Source organism: Monodelphis domestica, chromosome 3 (genome assembly GCF_027887165.1).
Source record: "Monodelphis domestica isolate mMonDom1 chromosome 3, mMonDom1.pri, whole genome shotgun sequence".
NCBI lineage: Eukaryota > Metazoa > Chordata > Mammalia > Didelphimorphia > Didelphidae > Monodelphis > Monodelphis domestica.
In genome coordinates, this window is record NC_077229.1 from 13,552,938 (window position 1) to 13,571,258 (window position 18,321).

General features: G+C 49.2%; 2 protein-coding genes across 3 annotated transcripts in view; one reads left to right on the plus strand and one right to left on the minus strand.

Moving 5' to 3' along the window:
- KLHL22 (kelch like family member 22) overlaps positions 1–7,725 on the minus strand; it is a 37,418-nt gene extending 29,693 nt beyond the window's left edge. The window contains exon 1 of one of the 2 annotated variants that reach the window (XM_007490794.3): positions 7,549–7,725. The gene's annotated coding sequence lies outside the window, so the exon portion shown is untranslated. Of the gene's footprint in view, positions 1–5,069; positions 5,406–7,548 lie in introns of those variants that run through there. The other variant, XM_056821333.1, reaches the window with a different exon arrangement.
- Positions 5,330–18,321, plus strand: part of MED15 (mediator complex subunit 15) — a 100,266-nt gene continuing 87,274 nt past the window's right edge. Inside the window, exon 1 of the mRNA XM_056821324.1 lies at positions 5,330–5,369. The gene's annotated coding sequence lies outside the window, so the exon portion shown is untranslated. The remainder of the gene's footprint in view (positions 5,370–18,321) is intronic.

Below are 18,321 nucleotides of genomic sequence, written 5' to 3' on the forward strand. Positions count from 1 at the left end.
TCCATTAGACTGGCTAATCTGACAGAAAAGGGAAATGATAAATGTTGGGGAGATGTGAGAAAACTGAGACACTAATACACTGTTGGTGGAGTTGTGATCTGACCCATTGCTAGAGAGCAATCTGGAACTGTGCCATAAAACTGCGTATATCCTTTGATCCAACAATACTACTATGACCTATATGTACAAAAATATTGATATCAGCTGTTTGTGGTGGCAAATTCTTGGAAACGGAGGGTATGCCCATCATTGGGGGATTGGGCTGAACAAGGTGTAGTATATGATTGTGATGAAAAACTACTGTGCTGTAAGAAATGACAAGCAGGATAGTTTCAGAAATGCATGGGAAGCATGCGATACCCAGTGGAATTGTGCGTTGGCTGTGGGAGAGGTGGGGGGGGGGGGGGGAGGGAAGAAAATGATCTTTGTTTCCAATGAATAATGTTTGGAAATGACCAAATAAAAATTAAAAAGAAATAAAAAAGAAAAAAAGAAAGAAATGCATGGGAAGATTTGTATAAACCGATGCAGAGTGAGCAGAACCAGAACACTGTATAAACTAGCAGCAACATTGTTCAAAGATCAACTGTGAAAGACTTAACTACAAGACACTTCCAAAGTTCTCAAGATGGAAAATGCTCTTCTCCACTTCCAGAGAGAGAGCAGATAATTGAAGCATAACTTTTTCACTTCCTAGTTCTTCTTTTTGGGGTAGTTTTTGTAACATGCCCAACAAGGAAATATGTTTTGCATGATTTCGCATGTATACTTGCTATCACATTTCTTGCCTTTACAATGGGTGGGAGGGAAAAAATCCAGAACTCGAATTTTTTTTAATGAATGTTAAAAATAAATAATAGGGGACAGCTAGATGGCTCAGTGGATTCAAATCTGGCCCCAGACACTTCCTAGCTGTGTGACCTTAGGCAAATCATTTAACCCCCCTCGCCTAGCCTTTACTGCTCTTCTGCCTAAACCAACACAGTATTAATGTTAAGATGGCTAGTGAGGGGTCTAAAAATAATCATAAATTTGAAGGGAGGAAGAGTTCTCTGGTCTAATAAAATCACAAATTCAGGTCTGGATTTTTTTTTATTATCTTGAAATAATTGGAGAGAGACATGACTGAAAAATCACTTCCATAATGCCTTCAAAAGTCAGTGACAACTGAACATAGCATATCTGCCGTTACAGCTCAAACACAAGGCTGGTCTCCACATCTTGGCAAATCCTCTCCTCCAGATTCCTCCTCCTCCTCCTCCCAAGCCTAGCCTACTTCCCCATGCTCTTAGTGGCCAGGGTCCAATAATTCTCTCAGACTTGATAACTGGCTCCTTCTACTCCAGGTACAAAATATGCTTAGGCTTCCCTGATCCTAAATCCCTCAGCAAACACCTCTTCTAAATGTTCTCTTCACTCCATCCCCATGCAGGCCCAACCTCTTTTCCTCCTTTCCTCCAAGGTTCCCTTGCATTACTTCCCTTGTCCTCACCATCCCAGGCCTCTCTCATTTGCTGCTCTTCTCCAAGGTTTCCCCCAAAGCACCCCTGCCCTCCCCTCAGCCTGGGTCCTCTCTGATCCCTCTGAAGCATTGTGACCTTTTTGACTGACAGCTTCCTCTGCCCATCAATGAACTTTCTTCCTTCATCCCCTTGACTCCCATCAGCCACTGAATTCCTTTTTCTCCCTTCTCTCTGAACATCAGGATTTCCCAAATGGCTCATTCTCTCTCACCCCAAGCTATTTCACCCATTCCTGGTGGGTGCTGCAAGGGTCAGATTCTACACAAATGTCAAATTCTCCAGTTCCTGCCTTGACTCTGCCTGCACCTCTAGACTGGGCCTGCTTGATGCTCTCACCCAGATATCCTGTTAGCACCTCAGAAAGCCCATGGGATTAAAACCAAACTCACTTTTGCCTACAAGACAATTCTTAACTCATCAGCCCTTAAGTCTAGCCCCCAAAACCCTGACTTTCCAGATGCCCAAATCTAATAAAACGACCCCTCCTAAACCATTCCCGATTCCAACCCCACTCCTTACTGCAAAGGCTTCAGATTTAATCTAGCTAAAGCAAAACTCTCACCAGGCCACACTTGTACGTAAGCCTCGCTTGATACCACTTCAAGGGTGGGTTAACTAGTAGGCCTTCCACAAGCTTTCTCCTCCAACATCAGTCACTGCTACTTCTCCCTCTCTCCTTCCAACTCCTGCAGTCTTCACCATCTTTCTACTCATTTAGGAACTTAGAAGTCCTAAGACAAGAGTGACGGCTGCCTTTTAATAACTACTGGCTTGTGACATCTCTTGCATTGTCCATTTTGATTTTACTTAATGTGTGTCTGCTCAACTAGAGTGTAAGCTCCCTGAAGGCAAAGCTTACGTATCATGCTTCCTGGTAATCCTCACTGTACTTAACAGTGCCGTGTAATATGGCATACGATATAGGATAGACGTTTAATTTGTGCCCTTTTCTCCATAAAAAAGCTTTCCAGCCTCCATCCTGCCTCGGTGGAGTCCCCATCCCGCTCCACTCCTCCTCAACATGTCCCGTCTTTATTTCACAGCCCAGAAAAAAGGCCATTCCATGGCCTCCCTCCCAAGATCTTTCTTCCCCCAATACTCTTGTGGCACATGACTTACTAAGGGCCTATGTTTGGTAGGCATTGACTAGGTTTTTGTTCATTCTTTATTTCAAAGAAGATGAGTGACATCAGAGGGTGGCATCTTGACTTGCTGGTGAGCTGAATTTAAGTGAGGTACAGTTGCCTCGCCCCCTCTTCTGGAATCATCTAACTCCAGGCGCAGGACCAAAGTCAAGATGTGTACGGGATGCCCAGGATGCAGTGGGGGACCTTGACATCTTCCATATCTGACCAAGCACCTGCTTCAGCTGCCTTCATGACCACCAGAACCAATTGTTCTCATGCGCCCATTCCACCCGAAGTTTCCCCACTCTTGGGCAGATGGCCCCTAACTCACCCAAGGGTTATCCTGAACCTGCCTACACAGCCTGGCCACTGTGCATGCTGGAGTTCCAGGAGAGAGCCAGCAGATCGGTGGGCACTGAAGGTGGATGAGCAGCCCTGAGAAGGGCTGGGCACACCCACCCTGAACATCCACCTGCTACATGCTGGGGATACAGACTTCCCCAAACCCCAAAACATTCACCCCTGCCCCCCCCCCACCTCTAGAAACTTGTATTCTCTGCAGACCTGCAGCTAACGGCCTCTCCAACTGCCACAAATCTGGACGGGTATCTCAAACCCCAATGTCCAAAAGAGGATCCATTGTCTTTCCCCACGTACACCCATCCCTGTCAAGGATGTGGCCCTATCCAGGCAACCTCTTCACCTCTGACCTCTGACTCTCACTCGGCCACACATCCAATCCTGTGAAATCCTGCTACTTCGACCTTCTCTACACTGGGACAGCGCAGCCCCTAGCCAGGTGCAGGCTGGCACCTCTTAGCTGGCCCAAGTCTCTCCCTCCTGACCACATCGCACCACACACCTGACACATTCAGTAGGTTCCTGTGACTCTATTACCTCCAGGATTGGAACTAAAGCCCTCTGTTTGGCATTTCAAGTTGGCTGTCATAGCCTGGCCCTTTCCTAGCTTCCCAGCCTTCTCATAGCTTACTTTCCACCAGCTACAGGCCTCCGGCTGCTCCTCACCTAAGAGGCTGTCCCCCATGCCACCTGGGAACACCCTCCAACCTCACTTCCAACTCAGTTTCCCTGACTTCTTTCCAAGTCTGCCAGAAGGCCTTTCCAGGTCTCGCCAGCTGCTCTTGCCTTCCCTTGGCAGACTTCTTCCCTCTACTCTTACATATTTTCTATCGACCCGCCTATTTTTGAATTCCATTTTATTTAATTAGGAGCCACGTCCCCTTCCCCCAATGAGAAACCAAAACCAAACAAGCCCCCCCCCCATTATCAGCAATCACCGAGCCCATGCCCCAAGAGTGAACCTCCATCTGGGTTCAGAGTCCAGCTCTTGGTAGGATGCGGGTAGCCAGGTTTATCCCGTCCTTGGCAGAATCCCTCTGTCTAAGTAGTTGCCTTTTCATTATTGGAGTGATGGCAGGAATTGCACTCCTGGCTCTGCTCGTGTCACCTGGCATGGGTTCAGCTGCATCTTCTCAGGTCTCTCCATCACACCTCACACCATGATATATCCCTAGATACTTCTGTGCCGTTTTCCCGGGAATGGGCAGAGATGGCTTTCGCTTTGCCTCAGCATCCCCCGGCACAGTGCTAGGCACACCGCAAATGCTTGCTGACTGATGTTCTGAGGGGTACATCTACGGGGTCAACCTGGGAGATTTCAGAGGGAGGGCCACGTATGAAATCCCTTTTTATCCTGGAACTATTCCCCCAGAAGAATAAAGAGAACACATCTACGTGGATCTACTTGGTCTCTTCGAGGCATGACATACATGGGCATACATGCCCAACCCCTCAATATCTCAGCTTTATACACAGAATCCAAGTGGCCGATCATGACCACTTCTTGGAGGGAAAACTGGCCTTGTGATCCAGATTTCAGAGACCAGGGAAGTCAGGTTGAGGCGAGATCCAGGCCTTGCCTTCAGTCCCACACTGGCCCCAGCTGTCTCCTGAGCCTTCCTCTCTCTATTCCCTTCAAAGACATCCCCACATGTACTGTACGTGCCTCTTTCTACACAGTGTGGGCAGAAGAACCTTTGGAAATTGTAAGGATGTCGATTGGTTTCCTTACAATAGAAAGAATTCTAGCTCCACAAAATGTTGCAGGCATCCCTTCCCAGAGAGGCCAGGTCAGTGGCTCACAAAGTTCGAACTCGGGCCTCGGCGCCCTGATGGGGGCTTCTGCCTGGGCAGACCCATCTTTCTGAGCTCCCCTGCACCACCACCCACCCCCTCCATCCCAGCTCACACCCTGCCTGCCCCCCTCCCACTCCCCAACCAAATCACATAGCAGCAACCCTGCTCCTAAGCCACGACTCTCCTCTAGGTGCTGTCCTCTCCTAGATGGCAGGGTCTGTCTCACTTGTGTTTGGAAGCCTGGCCTACAGTAGGTACTTACATGCTTCTTCACTCGAAAACCCCCCGAAGCTGCTTATTATTCCCTTACTGTTAAGTCGTGGAAAAGGGCATCGTGGTTAGCACTTCTTTCAGGTAACACAGGAGAGGTTGGGGGAGCCACGGGCTCCTCTGTCTGAAAAAGTTTCTAACCCAATGAGCTGCCCAGGCCAGAAGCCCTTCCTTCTCTAGAACATTCTTCAAGTTCTCTTTGTCTAGAATGTTTCCTATCATAGGCAAGTGAAGAGGGTCTGGAGCCCAACGTTGCCCAGAGCAACTTCCCAGGATGAGGGCCGCGGGGGAGGTAAGGCCAACGCGTCGCCTGGTTGAGGTTCTTGGGTGAAAGACCCCCACTGGTCTCTGCCCATCGGGGTCCATGGGCAATGGCTGGTTCTCTGCACGGAGAACTTTCCAGAATGGAGGCACTGCCGTTCCCAGGGCTCAGGGCCTCAGGCTCCTGGGCTGTCTCCGTCAAGGTCTGGGGAGAGGTGGGCTGGAGGGCTGATCCGCTGGCACAAGTCGCCCTCTGTCTCTCCCTCAGGGTGCCAGGCAGGTTCACAGGAGAGCAGGTGTCGGGGACGAGTGTCCCCTCATCACACCTGGCTGGGCTAGAAGCGGGAGCCAAAGGTCTGGGACGTGTTGCCACTCTCAGGGTTCTTGGGCCAGTCTGGCAGTTGGTGGCAGTTGGCCAGTAGTTGTTGATGCTGGTGGTTAGGAGGAAGCGGGGCTCCTTCTCCATAAGGACCTTTCCCCTCAATAAACCCTGCAGGGGAGGGCAGGAACCAGTTGGTGTGGCCACTGCCGGTCCCTAGGTTCTGGGTTCAAGGGCTGGTTGTCTTCCCGGAGGACACAGGGAGATGGCCAGGAATGATTGTTCCTTTTCCGGTTTGAGTTAAGAGGAGATCCCTGGCTTTCCTCCCAACTCTAAAATTCTCTCACTGATTAGAGTGGTTAAAAGGGAAAGTGGCTAAACTCCCTGATGGGGACAGAACCCCAAAGGCTTCAAGTGAAATGTGGGAGACACTGAGGATCAGACTTGGAATCTGGAAGACCCAAGTTGGAATCCTGCCAGTCATCTGTTTGGGTGCCCCTGGGCAAATCTACCTCAGTTTCCTCACCTGTAAAATGGCCTCAATAGCAGCGGGGACCTCCTAGGTTTATGGGAGGATCAAATGAGATAAAACACGATGGCCTTCACAAACATCCTAGCACCAGAAAAGCCTCCCGTCATCAGGGCCGCCACTGTTACTGCCCTCTCCGTGCCCATAAAGCCCAGGTAACCGCCCTGGCACTAGCAGCCCTCCTCTCCTCTTCCTCCCCCTCCTCACTGCCGCCAGCACCATCCGCAAGCTGGTTCCCTCCATGGCATCTTCCCCTTCTCTCCAGACCCTGCCCTGCCCCCAACACGCACCCCACCTTCCCCATCAAAGCTTCCGGCCACAGAAAGAAGCTGCCCTGGCTAGGGTAAACCTGGCCATTCGGGAGGGGGTGACAGAGGGAGGAGGAGAAGCCAGCCTGCCCTCCTCCCTCCCCGCAGCGGGCCACAAGTCCAAGTGCCTGGGGGAGCCCGAAGGGAGCCCCTCCTTGGCGGGGCAGAGGGGGAATTCCGCCTCTGGGCAGGGGCCACGGGCGGGAGACCCTGGCCGGGAAGTTTCCCCGAAGGGCGCTCCAACAAGGAGCTGGGTCTGCTCCAGCTCGACAAGAAACCTCAAGTCCTGGGATCCAGCCGGCCACCACACCTCCCTGGCCGGCGCCCGGCGCTCTTTGCCGCCTACCTGTTGTGCCCTGGCCCCGGCATCTCGCCCGGCTGGGGTCCCCAATCAGCCCCCACCCAGCCGGCCCGCCTGCCTCCTCGTGTCGGGGGCTCGGGGCCCCGGCTTGTCCCCCCGAGGAGCCGGCACGGCTGCCCCATCGGTGTGCCTGCGGTGGCTGGTGCCCGCCGGGCAGCAGGTGCGCGTCAGGTCCTGGGGGCCCCCTGGGCACCTCCGGAGTGACCTCCACGCCCGGTGGCTCTTCTGCAGGGAAGATGCGAGAGTGCGGGGCGCAGAGGGCCGGGGCCTCCAGGCCGGGGTCAGGAACTTGGGGAGCGGCAGTGGGGTCCCTCAGGCAAGGCCCAGGCGCGCACAGGTGGCCCGAGAGAGGTGAGGGCTGGATCCCGCCGCTGACGCTTAGAGATCGCCGGCTCCCACCGCCCAGTAAGAGGCCCGGCGCGCAGGGGGGAGGCCGCGACCCGACCAAGGTCACGGGCGGGGAAAGGGGGGAGGGGGAGAGGAAGGAAAAGAGGGAGGGGGAAAGGAAGGGGGAGAAGAGGGGGGTCAGAGCTCCACGAGCGACCCCCGGCCCAGGTCCGCCCCTTCCCCTCCCCCTTCAGAGGCGCCTACTGTGTGTCCCCCACAGCCCCCGCCCCTCCCCCGCGACCCCCCTGCGAGAGGGGCGGGGGCGCCCGGCTCGGCTCTCTCGGCCCTGGCCGAGCTCGCACTCACCGGCTCTGGCTCCGCTCCCTCCCTCCCTCGCTCGCTCGCTCCCTCCTTCCCTCGCCCCGGGGCCAAAGGCGCCTCCTCAGCTCAAGCTGCGAAGACGCGGCCGCCGACGGCGCCACCACCACCACCACCACCTCCACTGCCGCCTCTGCCTCCTCGGGGGCGGGGCAGAGCGGGGGCGGGGCGGGCACGTGACCAGGGCTCCCCGTGCCGCGCACGCGCCCTGAGCCCGCAGCTGCCTGAGATGGGGCGGGGCGAGAGGAGGAGGAGGGGAGAGAGGGAGGGAAAGAAAGCAGGGCAGGAGGAGCAAGAGGAAGATGAAGAGGAGGAAGGGAAAGAAAGAAGGAGAGAGGGAGGGAGAAGAGGAGAGGGAAGGAAGAAGGAGGAAAGAGTAAGAGAAGTGGGGAGAGGGAGGGGAGGAGAAGAGGACGGACTAGTATAACTAGGAGGTGTCTGAGGTCTATTTTGAACTCGGGTCCTCCTAGCTAGATCCAGTGCCACCTAGCTGCCCTCTTTTGTGCGGTCTTCCTCTCTTAGACTGTAAGCTCTTTGGAGGCAAGAATCTTTCTTTTTTGTATTCACAGCGTCTGACACATAGTAGGTGCTTAATAAATGGATACTGAATTGAGAATCGAAGCCTCCCTGGCTGCCCCTTGCAGCCAGAGGGGGCGTCGGAGAATCAAAAACCAAACCTCCTTAGATGCACCTCCAAGTACCTACTAATGCTCTGCCGAGACAGATTCCTCCTCCATTTAGTCTCCTCAAAGCAGAGATTCAGAATTCCCTCCTATCAGAGGATGCACCCTTTCCCCAGGGCCAAACTGGTCACCCCCTCCCTTCTGTCTAAGCTGCCTTTCCGCCTCAAGGTCCCATCTAAATCTGCTTGTCCCTTCCACTGTGGATGAACGAAGGAACGACTGAAAAGCATTCATGAAGGACTTACTATGTACAGAATGCCAGGATAAGTGCTGGGAAACATAGACAAGCACAGGAGGTCGTACCCTCCAGGAGATCACATTCTGATGGAGAAGATTTCAGCTGCGAGTCCTCAAGGTCCCCTGGTCCTCGGGGAGCAGCAGCACAGCAGATGGTCGCTCTTCTTCTTTAATCTCTTTTCCACTGATAAAAGGAGATCAGTTTCTAATATAGAACCATTTGACAGTACCAAGTGCTTTGGTGACAAAAATGTTCTGTTCTGGGTCTTTGGTAGCTGGAGAGTCTACAGGAACAGCTGCCACGTGGCATCTCCTCAGGGGTTACAAGCCAGGATGATGGCAGGAAGCTCTGGATTATAACCACTGCTCCTCCCTGGGCCCTTGGGTCCGTGGTTGTTGGCCACCTTCGCTTCGACATGATGGTGAAACCTGTTTCCAAGTCGATCGATAGGCAATTCTGTCCTCCTCGGTGGAAATGAATGTGCTCCTCTGGGTGGGAGCAGGATGGAGTGAGAGAGCAGGAGAGCTCTGGGCTTCTGGGGAGCTTTCCTTCAAGTTGCTTGGGGTGTTTCTGGTGTCCAACTTTGAGAAAGGAAATGATAGATGCCAACCCCACTTCAGGTCGATGAGAGGAGCTGGCAGTCTCCAGAAGGTCCCTATCCCCAGCTTGCTAAACGAGAGACTTTGGGGAGCTTCCCCTGGGCTGAGATCCAGGACTCTGACTTTGGTTGAACTGAGATATCTCACTCCAAATGGGAAAACTCTTTCATTCTATACTTTCTGAGATATATTCTCTTATGGATACTTTTTTTTTAACTTCTGTTTTGCTACTGATTGGGAGAAATGGGTATCTTGGCTAAGTGCTATGTGTATTCTCTGTGGAATTGGGATTTGGTAGACGAGGGGTCAACCCTTGGGTACAAAGCTTGGGGGTCTTGCTTCCCTTCAGTAGTAAACATTGATCAGAAATTAGATTAAACCCTAAAATTGCATCCCCTTAGACTTTGCTAAGGGAACAGATAGATAAAATTCTAGCTCAGTCTCCCCTTTCTCTGAAGAGAACAAAATGGCAGCCTCTACAACTAACTTATAGTACAGCTAGATGGTGTGGTAGATAGAGCACTAGGCTTACAATCAGGAAGACTCATCTTCATGAGTTCAAATCCAGCCTCAGTCACTTTAACTAGCTGTGTGACCCTAGATGATTCCTTTCACTCCATTTGCCTCCATTTCCTCATCTGTCAAATGAGCTAGAGAAGGAAATGGCAAGCCCATCCTGTATCTCTGCAAAGAAGGGGGGCCATTAGAAGCTGGACATGTCTGAAAATGACTAGACAGCACCTACCGTCCTGCTTCCCCTTGTAGCAGGACTGAGTCTCCCTTAGGGAAGGGTAGAGGGAGCAAAGATCAGAGAAGTCTATTCAGAAGGCTATTTGAGCTCTCCAGTGACACCCCAGCTATGTGGGGGGACAGATCCAGCTCCACATGGGGAAGAAGAGGCCAGAGAAGTCTATTCTGTTTCCTCTCAAGCTACACAAGTGGGCAGATCACATTCTGTTAGCCAGTAGTCACAGGTTGGCGGCAGCCCAGGGGAGAGGCCTTGGGCTTCTTACCACAGAGGCCAACGTGGGGCCCTGTGAAACTGGCCTCTGCCCTTTGCCAGGGCCTTTATTCTTTCTGATTTAGGTAAAGGAATTGGAGACTCGGATCTCTTGAGCTTCACTTTGGAAACATGATCCTCTGGGAGTCCCAGCCTCCCAAAAACGAGAGTAACCTTTAGGACCCAGCCCTGTGGAAACTGAAGCAGTCTCCTCTGAGAGCCACATCTGGTTGTGAACTTAGTGGGACCAGTGTCAGGGAGAAATTATACAGAGAAGGGACATCAAGGCGGCTCAGTGGCCAGAGCTCCAGGCCTGTAGTCAGGAGGACTCTTCAGCCTCTTCCTAGCTGTGTGACCCTGGGCAAGTCACTTAACCCCCATTGCCTAGCCCTTAATGCTCTTCTGTCTTATAATTGATACTCAGAATGGAAGGGTTTAAAAAAAAATCAAAGTGAGAACTGTCCATGGTTCCAAGTATCCCTGTAGATACTTTATTTTTACTACATTTCATGCTGGGAATGCTTCACCGTGTATTTGCTTTATAAATCTAACTATTCTATGTATGTATGTATGTATAAGAAAATCCTGTTTTATATGGGGTCAGCAGCGGATGTTTCGTTATAGCTGCCATTTGAGCTATTCACGGTAAATCTTGAACCCTTTTCCCCCTTGGATACTCGGGCCTTACTGTAGAAGGAGAAAAGAAGAGGGCCCAGGAGAGAACTCTGGGAGATACCTACAATTAGAGGGCATGACCTAGAGGAGGACTCAGCAAAGAAGGCAGAGAAGGAGTGGAGGGAGGGAGGGAACCAGGAGAGAGGGATGCCCTGAAAACCTAGAGAGAACTGAAAATCCGGGAGGAGAGAGCGACCAACAGTAGCAAAGACTACTGAGAACTCAAGAAGAATGAGGACTGAGGGAAGGCCGCTGGAACCGACAACTAAGAAAGCGTCAGAAGCCAGATCATAAAGGGAAAAGAAGAGACTAGGAAGAAAAAGAGGGGCCACTCCTCTTGTAGCAGGTCTTTGGGGACAGTTTAGTTACAAGGATAAGAAGAGATATGGGGCTAGAGTTAGCAGGGATTTTTCAGGATGTTGGAGACATGGGCATGTTCATATGCAGGAGAGAGACAGGGAGAAAGAGGGAGACAGACACAGAGAGAGGGAGGAAGAGGGAGAGGGGGAGAGACAGAGAGAGACAGAGACAGAGAGAGGGAGAGAGACAGAGAGGGAGACAGACAGAAACAGAGAGAGGGAGAGGGAAAGAGAGAGACAGAGAGGGAGAGAAAGAGGGAGAGAGAGAGAGAGTCAGAGAGGGAGAGAGAGAAAGAGTATAAAAATAAGTGAAAGAGGGGTAGCTATGTGGCTCAATGGATAAAAAACCATTCTTAGACAGGAGATCCTGGATTCAAATGTGGCTTTAAACAAACACTTCCTTTCTATGTGACCTTGAGCAAGTCACTTAACCCCAATTACCTAGCCTTTACCACTTTTCTGTCTCTGAACCAATTCTTAGTATTGATTCCAAAACAGAAGGTAAGGGTTCTTTTTTTTTTTTTTAAAGAAAAGGGAAAAAAATGAAAGAGGGATTGCTAAGAAAGGGCCTGGAGACAGGAAGGCTTGGGTTCAAATCTTATCTCAGATACTTCCTAGCCATTTGACCCTGGGCAAGTCACTTAACCCCCATTACCTAGTCCTCACTGCTCTTCTCTCTTAGAATAAAGGTTTAAAAAAAAACAAACAAGTGAAAGAGGGGGAAGCCAGAGAGAGGGGTCAAACTGTTACCTCTGCACTATCCTTCCTTTTGAGTCCCTTGTCTCTTTGTCCTATCACTGACACAGTTTGCCAAAGCCCAGTTCCCTCCTTCACTCTTAGTCACAGATGGCTGAAGAGGGCTGATGGGGTCCAGGGCACTTTTGTATCCTAATCATCTCAGCCAGGTCCTCACTGTAGTCAGACAGTCCTTTGGTTGAATCTCATCCACCCATCCCACCAGGTGAAGTCCTCCTTTGCTGTCCCATGCTTCCTCTTAACTCACTAATGGGTCTGAAGCCTGCCAGTTAGCCTAAGCCTGGCTTAGACTCCTTCCTAATTGATTCTCCCACTCTCCAGAGGCTTTTCCAAACCTCCCTGTCTCTCCCTGAGGACCTTGCCCTGTTCTTCCCCCCAAACACTGAAGCTGTTTCCTGGCAGCATCCACTATTGCCCTCTCCTTCATCTCACCTCATTCAGACAGTTTTCCCACCATCGTCTCCTCCTTCACTGCAGCCTTGGCTGAAGAGGATTCCTCTCTCCATGCTCCCCTGGTATCTTCTGCCCCCTTGCTCCCACTGTCATCTCTATCTCTTAGCTTTAGTCTTTCCTCATCTCCTTACCATCCATCCTGCCCATCACTCGATCCCTTCATCCCTGCTTGGTTCCCTTCCTTTGTCTCTCACTCTTGGTGGCTAAACTCATCCCACCAGTGCCTCCATTTCACTGGCTTCTGGCTTCCAGGCTTACCCTTCAACTGAAACCGTTCTAAAGGTAGCAGTGCTTTCTGAGCTGAGGAAACAAACTAAGGGTCCTTTTTTCCAAGCTTTAGCCTTCTAGCCTTGGACACTGCAGATCACCTCTTCTCCTTAAGACCCTGCCTTTCTAAGATACTGATCTCTCAATCCCACCGCTCCTTTTGAGTGTCTGTGGCTGCCTGGACCCTCTTCCCTTCTCCCTCTCTGCGTCTTCTCATCCCAGAAAATGAATTGTCATCTTTATGCTGATTATGCTCAGGTACAGTCACACAGCCTCTACTTCTCTCCTGAGTTCCAGTCCTACATTGCCAACTGCCTTTTGGGTTTTTTAAACTGAGCTTCCCCTAGACAAGACATTTTAATTCAACATGTCCCAAACTGAATTTGTTATCTCCCCATCCCAAATAAACCCCTTCCCTCTTCCTCTACTTCCCTATTGCTGTAAAGGCTTCTACCAACCTTCTAGTCTCAAAACCGTGGGATCATTGTCGCTTTATTCTTTCTCACCACCATATCCAGTTTGTAGACTTATCCTGTTGATCCTGCCTCAAGTAACATCTCTCATGTGCCCCCTTCTCTCCTCTGTTGCTGTCACCTCTCTGGTACAAGCCCTCAGCATCTTACATCCTCTGTTGGCTGTATAGTGGACCAAATCAGAAGTTCAAATCCTGCCTTAGAGCTCAATATCGAGCTCTACCACTTAATATGGATGAATGAATGAATGAAGTACATTTTAAGGACCAACTATGTGTTTAATGACACTAGAGATTGTATTCTTGAACCCCTAAAAACTACATTACCCAAAATTCCTTTCTGTATTACCTAGAATCCTTTCCCCTTTTCCTGTGTCCTTCTGTTTGTGTGATTGGTTATAAATTGGCTGTAATGCCTCCTACTTCTGCTTTCTCTTGTGACCTGAGCTAAGTAAGGCAGGTTTTACTCTAGCTTTTTTTTCAAGTTATTATTAATAAAACTTTTAAAATATAATGCTTAGTTATTGTATATTAATTTTAAAACCCACATTTATGGCAACCACGAAGAAACCCACAAGGTCCAACTATAAAAGGAAGACAGTCCCATTCCCTCAGAGATCTAAGAATCCCAGCAACTCAGAGCTGAAAGGGACCTGTGAGGCAGGTCCTTCGACCTATACCTGAAACAAGAAGGCCTGTCACAACATTCCTGCCAAGGCTTTCATCTGGGCTTTCCCAGAGGACCCCCAAAGAGGAAGGAATCCGCTACCTCCCCAGGCAGCCCTTCTACTTTGGGACAGTTCTCATCTTCTCCCAAATCTAAATGTATCTCTTTGGGGCTTAGCCTATGTGTGTTCAACCCCAAATCTTACTCCCTTTATGAGAGGCCCTTTCTTCTTTGGAGCTATGTCCCTACCATCCCTTTTCCACTTTAGCCATCATCTTCCAATGGGAGAAGCCATCCTTGTCTCCACCTCCTACCCACTGAAACCTTGGCCTCCTTCTCTGGGATCACTTTGGGCTCTGATTGGTGAACTCTTAGCTTGTCCTGTCTAGGTCTCTCCACTCTCAGACCAATTTTTAGTTCTCCTTTATATATTGTTGTCTTTCCCAATAAACCAGAAGCTCTTCAAGGGGAAGGACTTGTCTCTCTTCTGTTTGTACCTCCAGTGTCATTAAGCTCATGGTAGGGGCTTCATACATGCATTTCATTCATTCATAGGAAGTGGCAGAGCTAGATTCAAATTTGGGTACTTTGGCTTCTAGGCACAGGTTACCCACATGCCTCCTGTTCCAGTTCACAGAGTTTCGAAGTCAAAAAGGATCTCTGGGGACATCTAGTCCAATCCATGCTGCCCAATATTCCCCACCATAATAATCAAGTCGGTGGCAGGCCAGCCCTTCTGGTAGGAGGGCTTACAGAGCCCTTTTCAGAGCTGCTCATCCTCTCTTGGTGTCCACCTGAGTGGCGCTAAGAAGCTGTAGCATGAGCAGTGGCCATGTAGTGGTAAAACCACTTTGGCAGAAAGCTAAACCAGGCGTCGGCTAACTGGCAGGCTTCAGACCCATTAGTGAGTTAAGAGGATGAAAATGAAGGCGTGTGAGGACTTCACCTGGTAGAATGGGCAGATGAGAACAATTTGTTCCAAAGGCCATGAAGGCAGTGGAAGCAGGTGCTCTGGCATACCTAGAGCTTGGCCAGACATGGAAGATGCCAAGGTGAGCTACCGCATCCCAGGCTATTACCAGGCAGTCTGCTTTTTGTCCCGCCACCGGACTTGGATGACTGGAAGAGAAAATGAGACCAATGACTTTGTGCAACTCTGCCTCACTGAAAGCCAAATCACAACAACAAAGAACCCTCCACCTTCCAAGGCAGCACATTCTACCTCTTTTCCCTAACATCTCTTTCACCCAATTCACCCTTAGAAAGATGGTTCAGGGATTTATAGCAGCATCAAGGGTAAAGCTGGCAGAGTACTATATCTGGGCAAGCCATCAGGCATGGCTCTGAGCCTAGGGTTACGAGCAGAATAACTGAGCATGCTTGGTCCTCAGTTTAGGGAGGTGTGGGTAGAGCCTTATGGGCCCCCCAATTCTCCACTCAGTCCTTCCTTTTGAAGTAACTCCCTGAGGTTCTCTTTAAGGGAATGAAGAAGTCCTACCACAATTCATAGTTAACTAACTTGGTAGATGGCTATCCTCAGCCTACAAGCTATTACTGTTTTTCTCCTATAGAGTGTGACAATGAAAAGAAAGGTACTGACTGAAGAGGCAACTAGGTGGCTCAGTGGGTAGAGAGGCAGGCCTGGAGATAGGAGGTCTTGGGTTCAAATCTGGACTCAGAAACTTCCTAGATGTGTGACCCTGGGCAAGTCACTTAACCCCCATTGCCTAGCCCTTACCTCTCATCTCCCTGGTACCAATACAGAGTTTTGATTCTAAAATGGAAGGTAAAGTGTTTGTTTGTTTGTTTGTTTGTTTGTTTGTTTGTTTGTTTGTTTGAAAAAGGACATTGACTGAAACAAAACAAAAGAATCATAGCTTTGAAGCTGGAAGACACAGTAGAGGTCATCTAGTCCAAACCCCCCATCGCCACCCCTTTTAGACAGTATTACTAGAACATTCTGGGTCCCTGATACTCACTGTATGTGTCAGCAAGCATACAGACAGCCACGTACACGGCATCTCCAGAACATGGCACACACCAGCAGCAGCTGATGGCTGTGTGTGTCTCACAGTTCCACAGAGGAGATTGTTTTATATAATATAATAACATGTAAAAGTCTGCCTCATCTCTTGGTCTTTCAATTAGCACATAACGGTCACTTAGTGTTTATTGAATTGAACCAAAGCTAGTCAACAGAGTGAGAGGGAGAGAGGAAGACAGACAGACAGACAGACAGACAGACAGAGTAGCTTACAAAGCAGTTTGGGGTAAGATCAGTTAAGGCCTGGAGCAGGAAAAGGGACTTCCTGGGATGCTTGGATTGGCTGCTGTTGTCCTTTGTACTAGAAGAGAACCCAAATGACCTCATTATGTTGGGTCAGCAGCCAATATGAGCTCTGAAGGCTCTAGCACAGGTCGGGCTCATGTGGACATTTGGGGACGGAAATGCCTACCTTTGCACATCTCGGGCTTCTTTTTCTGCTTTGCTCACAGAGCACAGCCCCTTATTTGATGTGGGCACGCCGTGTGGGCCAGGCCAGGGCCAGGGTCTCCCCTATCTCAGTCCATACCAGAGGGGGTGTTAATGGTCAAATTTAGCCCAGGAGACGCAATTGATCCAGGCTCTGTTGGATCTCAGTCTCAGCGGCTGCACTCTGGGTTCAATCAATCATCAGCAAGCAGAAAAGTTAAGAAGAAAGGAATATGTTCTTTAGCGTGCCCATTTCCAGCAGACCAAAGGAAGCAATATGTTCTGTATAGGTCAGTTAGTTAATGAATTGTCCAACAGTGGTAAGAGTGCCCCGCCTACAGTCAGGAAGACTCATCTTCCCATAGATTCTCAAACATTTATAAATTGTCTTTAGCAAAAGGCATTCAGGGAAGATGAGCACCTCTGGCCCGAGGGCTTACCAAGCCCTTTTCAGGGCCACTTGCCTTCTGTAGTATCCATCTGCTTCCCAGCTCTCCCAGGGGTGCCAAGAAGCTGTAGCATGGACAGCAGCCACACCAGGCAGGCTAGGCTAAACCTGTTGAAGGCAACTGACTGGCCTCAAACCCATTAGTGAGTTAGGGAGTGTCTGCCCCAGGCATGTGAAGACTTCTCCCAGTGGAAGGGGTGGGTGAAAGCAATTTGTCCCAACAGCCACAAAGGGGCTGAAGCAGATACTGTGAAGTGCTGAGCATTTTGGTCAGCCACTGCATCCCCGGCCATCACCAGTCATCCTGACTTTTGTCTTGTCACTGGACACTAATGACTCTGCCTCTCTTAAATCCCATTTACTAGGGAGTCAAAAGACATCACCTAGGAATGTCTTTTGGAGCCTGTGAAAATGGAATGAATGATATTCTCACTAATTTGGTTGATTCCATTTCTAGCCAAGGACTGATGAAACAACCTGGAAAGTGGAGGTAACCATACCAGACACAGAAGAGGCTCTAGCTCAGGACCACAGTGCCAGTGATACCCAGAGCTACCCAGTGTAGCAGTTCCTGGGACTTCCTGATAACAACTGGTTCTATGAATTTTCCCAAAGCCCGCAGCCCAAAAAAGAATTAATGGAGGAGCTCAAAAAGGATTTTAAAAATCAAATAAGAGAGATTGAAGGAAAACTGGAAAAGGGAATGAGAGTGATATAGGAAAATCATGGGGGAAAGAGTCAATAGCTTGGTAAAGGAGGCACCAAAAAAATTCTGAAGAAATTAACGCCTTAAAAAACAAAGTAGGCCAACTGGTAAAAGAGATATGAAAATTCAATAAAGAAAAGAACCACTTAAAAAGCAGAATTGGCCAAATGGAAAAAAGATACAAAAATGCACTGAAAAGAACTTTAAAAGACAGGATTTGCCCTATGGAAAAAGGACAAAAATTCAATGAGGAAAAGAATTCTTTACAAAGTAGAATTGACCAAAAAGAAAAAGTACAAGAGCTCACTTAAGAAGATCATGCCTGAAAAATTTGAATTGGGCAAGTGGAAGCTAATGACTCCATTAGACATTAAGAAACAATAAAATAAAGTCAAATGAATGAAAAAATAGAAGATAAGGTGAAATATTTTATTAGTAAAACAAATGACTTGGAAAATAAATGCAGGAAAGTTAATCTAAGAATTATTGGTCTACCTAAAAGCCACGATAAGAAAAAGAGCTTAGATATTACCTTTCAATAAATTATCAAGGAAAATTGCCTTGATATTCTAGAACCAGAGAAATGGAAAGAATCCATTGACCTGAAAGAAAAACCAAAAGGGATCATTACCAGGAATATATATATTATAACCAGATTACAGAATTCCCATATCAAGTAGAAAATACTGCAAGCAGACAAAAAAGAACCAATTCAACTATTGTGGAGCCACAGTCGGGACAACACAAGATTTAGCAGCATCTACATTAAAGGGTTGGAGGACCTGGGAATATGAATTTCAACCAAGAATCACTAACCCAGGAAGACTGAACATTATCCTTTGGGGTAAAAAAAAAGGGGGGTATGCAATGAAATAGGGGACTTTCAAGCATTGCTGATAAAAAAAAAAACCTGAGCTGAATGGAAAATTTGACTCAACTACAAGACTTAAGAGAAACATGAAAAT